Source organism: Pseudopipra pipra, chromosome W (genome assembly GCF_036250125.1).
Source record: "Pseudopipra pipra isolate bDixPip1 chromosome W, bDixPip1.hap1, whole genome shotgun sequence".
Lineage (NCBI taxonomy): Eukaryota > Metazoa > Chordata > Aves > Passeriformes > Pipridae > Pseudopipra > Pseudopipra pipra.
Genome location: NC_087580.1, coordinates 6,618,339 through 6,623,504, shown reverse-complemented (window position 1 = coordinate 6,623,504; position 5,166 = coordinate 6,618,339). Strand labels below are relative to the sequence as shown.

The 5,166-nt window shown below is 52.7% G+C and overlaps 1 long non-coding RNA gene across 2 annotated transcripts; it reads left to right on the top strand.

The window, feature by feature from the left end:
* The first annotated feature begins 3,503 nt into the window (after positions 1-3,503).
* LOC135405917 (uncharacterized) lies at positions 3,504-4,009 on the top strand. 2 transcript variants are annotated; one of them, XR_010426092.1, is made up of 3 exons: positions 3,504-3,531; positions 3,712-3,781; positions 3,874-4,009. It is a non-coding gene; the product is annotated as an uncharacterized LOC135405917 (long non-coding RNA). The 2 variants fall into 2 exon arrangements; XR_010426091.1 differs by lacking the exon at positions 3,504-3,531 and having other exon boundaries at positions 3,654-3,781.
* Positions 4,010-5,166: the final 1,157 nt, after the last annotated feature.

Genomic DNA, 5,166 nt, shown 5'->3' with positions numbered 1-5,166 from the left:
GCAGAAGTCTGGCTCTCAGAACACCACCCAGACACCTGTGGTAAAGCCCAAGACTTCTGCTCATCAGGTTGGTACAGATTTTCCAGAGTAGTCAAAGGCCAAAAAGATTGAAATGGAAGCAATGAGCTGTGGAACTCCATTCTTTTCCAAGAGAAACTGTGGGCAAGAGCTCTGTGGCACAGGAACCTCCCACCTAAGTTCTACCCTAAATTTACACGTAGTAATCTTCTGTAGTCTGTGGGGTTTGGCAGGAAGCCAACTCCAACCAGCTACAGATGGTTTTGGTGTCAGAAGTGGGATTGTTTTGGTTCCTTTGGTTTTGTTGTGGGAACATTGTCTGGGAAAGCTGCCAAGAGCAGGTTTGTTTTGTCAACATCCACCATTGTTTTGGGACACTCCTGGGAGAGCTGCCAAGAAGGATTTTGTTTATCTAAACATAGCTTTGTTTAAGAACAAGGAGAAAGAAAAATAATAACAATGGCCTTTTTCCTAATTTTTTCCTGATTCTTGCTGGTTTTGTGCCTGTCCCAGGACATCGTGTAAGGGACCGTTCAGATGGATGGAACAAATTGCTTCCTTTCCTTAATTTCGACATCCACAGCCTAGTAGCCAGTTTCCTTAATGGTGGCCTTCAAGGTTTGGTAGCAAAGACTCCAAGATCAGCTCTAACCCATCCCTGCATTGTTCAACGACAATGATCCTAGTGGTGAAGGCAGCGAAAATGCTACTTAAAATTGGAGAGGTGGTGCTGCATTGGTCCCCTTGTTGTACGAAAGGAATCGCTGGAGCTTTGGGGACAAGAAGTGCCAACGGCCACGACAACTGTACACAGGCAACAGTATCGGAGGAACCGAGATGCTGTGACCCCCATCCATCCATCCAGTACATCCATGACATCATTGTGTGGGGAGACACAGCAGAAGAAGTTTTCGAGAAAGGACAGAAGATCATCCAGATTCTCCTCGAGGCCTGTTTTGCCATCAAGAAGAGTAAGGTCAAGGGCCCTGCCCACGAGATCCAGTTCCTAGGGCTGAAATGGCAAATGGACGACACCAGATACCAACAGACGTCATCAACAAGATTGTAGCAATGGCTCCACCCACAAACAAGAAAGAAACCCAAGCTTTTCTGGGAGCCATTGGCTTCTGGAGGATGCACATCCCAGAGTACAGCCAGATGGTGAGCCCTCTTTACTTTGTGACCCGTAAAAAGAACAATTTCCAATGGGGTCCTGAGCAACAACAAGCTTTCAGGCAGATCAAGCAAGAGATTGCACATGCCGTGGCTGTTGGAGCAGTCAGGACAGGACCAGAGGTAAAGAATGTGCTCTACTCTGCAGCTGGAGATAAAGGTCCCTCCTGGAGCCTCTGGCCAAAGGTGCCTGGTGAGACGTGAGGGCGACCACTGGGTTTCTGGAGCCGAAACTACAGAGGTTCTGAGGCCAATTCCACCCCTGTGGAGGAGGAAATCTTAGCAGCCTATGAAGGCATACGAGCAGCTTCAGAGGTAATTGGTACCAAAGCACAGCTCTTCTTGGCACCCCAGATGGGACCCCAGCATGCAAAGTGTAACTAGATAAGGGAAAAAGGGGTAGGGTTTATCCATTTTAGGGAAAGGGTGGCCAAAAAAGGAAATACTGCAATGCAGCAAACTTTGGCCAATGGGGGAGTGGGGTCTAAGGATACAGACATCAAGGGGATTTTTCATCAAACAATTTCAGGGGACAAACAAGGGAAAAACTACAAGAAATGTTAAGACACAACCGTAAAACTCGAAAGGCATTGGGTCTGAACTTCTCTACAACTTCATCCAGGGCTTTCATCCTCTGGAGGGTCACACATTTCTTGTTGTCTTCTCCAGCTTTCAGATTCAGCAATGTCCTCACTCCCGACAGACCAGGATCTCTTTTCCGGAGTAATGGAGGAGCACCGTGATTTTTTAATCCAAAATTCCCGGATTGGAATGAAATGCTCTGGAAAGGCTCTGGAAATCATTGGGTGTTCACAGTGAGTCTCTGGTTTCCCATCCCCTGCTTCAGATGTGAAAACATGTTCCTTGCAGTCGGAATGTGAACTCATCAACTCCATTAAACTTGAGCACTATATCCCATCATCCAGATCATCAATGAAGATGTTCACCAGGAATTGCTGATCACTGGCCTCCAGCTGGATGTTGCACTCCTGATCACCACCCTGGCCAGCAGATTTCAACCAGCCTGCTGTCTGCTCATCCAGCCCATACTTCATGGGCTTCTCTGTGAGGGAGCCCTGTCTGTGTCCACTAGTACACACATTCATTTGGATTTTAAACAATCAAACAGAAGTGAGTGTTTTAACAGCAGAATTATTTTCCAAATGGAAATAGAAGGGTAAGAGTTTTTAATTTTAATGATCATGTTTTACATGATACTAATTGACCTCTAGTAGAAATGGGACAGCACCTTAAGAGACAAATCTACATTCTCTATTTATGCCTCTGAATTACAGATATGGCTTTGATGGAACGAGTGCCTTCAAGCTCCATTGGCAAGCACTGTTTGAAAACTGTTTGGGTGATTTTTGATAAGAAATGGAAGATACAATGGCAGGAAGCCATTCAGCAATCCCTGACAAGGGAGGTCCACTGTCAATTGCTGGGAGGGCCCCCACCTGTTTCTTTTAATGGTGCTCCCAAATCCCACCCCTTGGGCCTCCCATCCCATCCTTTTTGGTCCCCTCAGGCATCTCCTCCCCAGGATCTGCTCTGTGTCCTACCCAGGGTCCCCAAACATCCTCCCACTGATCATTCCCAAAGCTTTTCTTTCCATCCTTCCCCTCAGACCTTTGCCTTTCACCCAGACCACTGCCCTGGTACCTCCCAAGGCCATTCCTTGCCTCCCTCTCCACTCCCAACCATCTCCCAGTGCCCTCGTTTTTGTCCTCCTCCATCCTCCTCCTCCTGTCCCCACCAAGCCTCACCCTTGCAGTCCCTATGTCCCTACACTTGAATTCCTTTCCCCTCCCCTGCATCCCACACAGGGCCCCTTCAACACCCCAATCCCAGTCCCGTGGGCTCCCCAGTTCCCCCCAGTTCAGCATCTTTGGGTCCCCCCCAACCTCCCCCCACCCTCCCTGCAGGCCCTGAATTCCCCTGGCTCTCCTTGTCTCCATCCCCACCCTGGGCCCTGCAGGCACAGGGGTTGGAGGTGAAACTGGGTGCAGTGGGAGCGGGGGGAGCAGAAGGGATTTTCCCCCTCAGACGGGGGCAGCCCTGGGCTGGGGGGCTGGGGACACCCGTGTCCCTCCCCCAGCCCCACAGGGGCCAATCCTGCTTAACCCTTTGCTCTCCTTGCCCAGGCACTCTTGGCAGGAACCCAAAATGATCTGCAGGTGAGTGGGCCGGGGGGACTGGAGGGCATCCAGTCTGGGAACTGGGGGACACTTTGGTCCCCCCATCCCTCGCTGGCACCGGGGACATCCCAGTGACCAGCCAGGGCTCCTGGTCTCTCTCCAGGTGGATTTAATGGAAGTTGGGATCCTGAAGACGGCTCAGGTGGGTACCAGGAGTTCTGCCTGAGTCGGGTCCTCCCCTCACATGGCCATGACACTTCTGACCATCCCAGTCTGCCCCAGTATACCCCAGTGCACCTTCCCAATGATCCCATTTCTCCCCCCAGGCTCCCAATACATCCCACTGCACCCAGGGTGTCTCTGAGCCTGTCTTTGTCCCCAGCCCCCTGTGGTTGAGAAGGTGCTGGGTCCTGTTGGTGAGAAAGGCGTGGCTGCATCCCTGGATGGCTGAGGTGAGCAGTGCCTGCAGGGAGAGGGGTCAGGACAAGGCCCCTCTCATGTTGCAGTGGACTTTGGGGGTGACGTTTGGGCCTCTGTCTTTCAGGACTGGTGGTGACACCTGTGCCCTGTCCCCCTCCAGTGGCATGAGGAGATGATCATCCCTGGAAGAACCCCCTGATTTCCCTCAGAGCCCAGGGGCATTTCCCCTGAATGATCAATAAATCCCTTCAGCAAAGCTACTCTGCCTGATCTTGTGTGTGTGTTCCCATCTCCATGTGTGTGTTCCCATCTCCATGTGTGTGTTCCCAACTCCATGTGTGTGTTCCCATCTCCATGTGTGTGTTCCCAACTCCATGTGTGTGTTCCCATCTCCATGTGTGTGTTCCCATCTCCATGTGTGTGTTCCCATCTCCATGTGTGTGTTCCCATCTCCACGTGTGTGTGTTCCCATCTCCATGGGTGTGTTCCCATCTCCATGGGTGTGTTCCCATCTCCATGGGTGTGTTCCCATCTCCATGGGTGTGTTTCCATCTCCATGTGTGTGTTTCCATCTCCATGTGTGTGTTCCCATCTCTGTGCCTGCGTTCCCGTGTCCCTGTCCCCTCCTTCTCCAGCCCCTGCACACCCGGAGCCTCTCTGGCCGCTCCCCTGCCATGAGCAGAGAGGCTCAGGGGGCTCCTGGGGGTCTCTGCACACGAGATCCCCTTCACCCCCTCCATGTGCATCCTGAGCAGTGCAGGTTGGGGCATCATGGAATGTCTCTGCTGGGGGCTGGGACAGGCAGGGGGCACACGGGGCAGCCCCTGGAGCACCTGGACCTCCCCTGTGCTCTGGGAGGGATGGGAAAGGGGATCAAAGGAGCCAGCGGGTGTCAAATGCCCCCAGATCTCAAGGGCCAGGCTCGGGGCTGAAGGGATGGAGAGCAGCCCTGCATCCAAGGCCATGGGGATAGTGGGGGATGAAAAGCAGGATGGGAGCCAGCAATGGGAGCTCACAGCCCACAACCCCCCGTGTCCTGGGCTCATCCCACAGCGTGGGCAGCAGGGGAGGGGGGTTCTGCCCCTCTGCTCCACTCAGCTGAGACCCCTCCTGCAGTGCTGCCTCCAACTCTGAGCTGCCTCAGGGTGTGGTTTTCTGTTGAGGAGGAAAAGGCAGGACTGAGTCAGGTCAGACTCTACTGGCAAAATGTGTCTCTCTTTTTAGGAAGACCTCTCTGCATCCCCCTCCCCTGAGCTCTGGGTTTTGCTGGCTGATGGGGGCTTTGAGAGCAGGGACCCTGTGACAGGCTCCCGAGGAATCCTCCTTGCTGTGAGAGGCAACTCGGAACACGGGGTGATCCGAGATTAAATGTGCCTGTGACACATCAAAGCCTGTGACACATCAAAGCGTTTCCAGC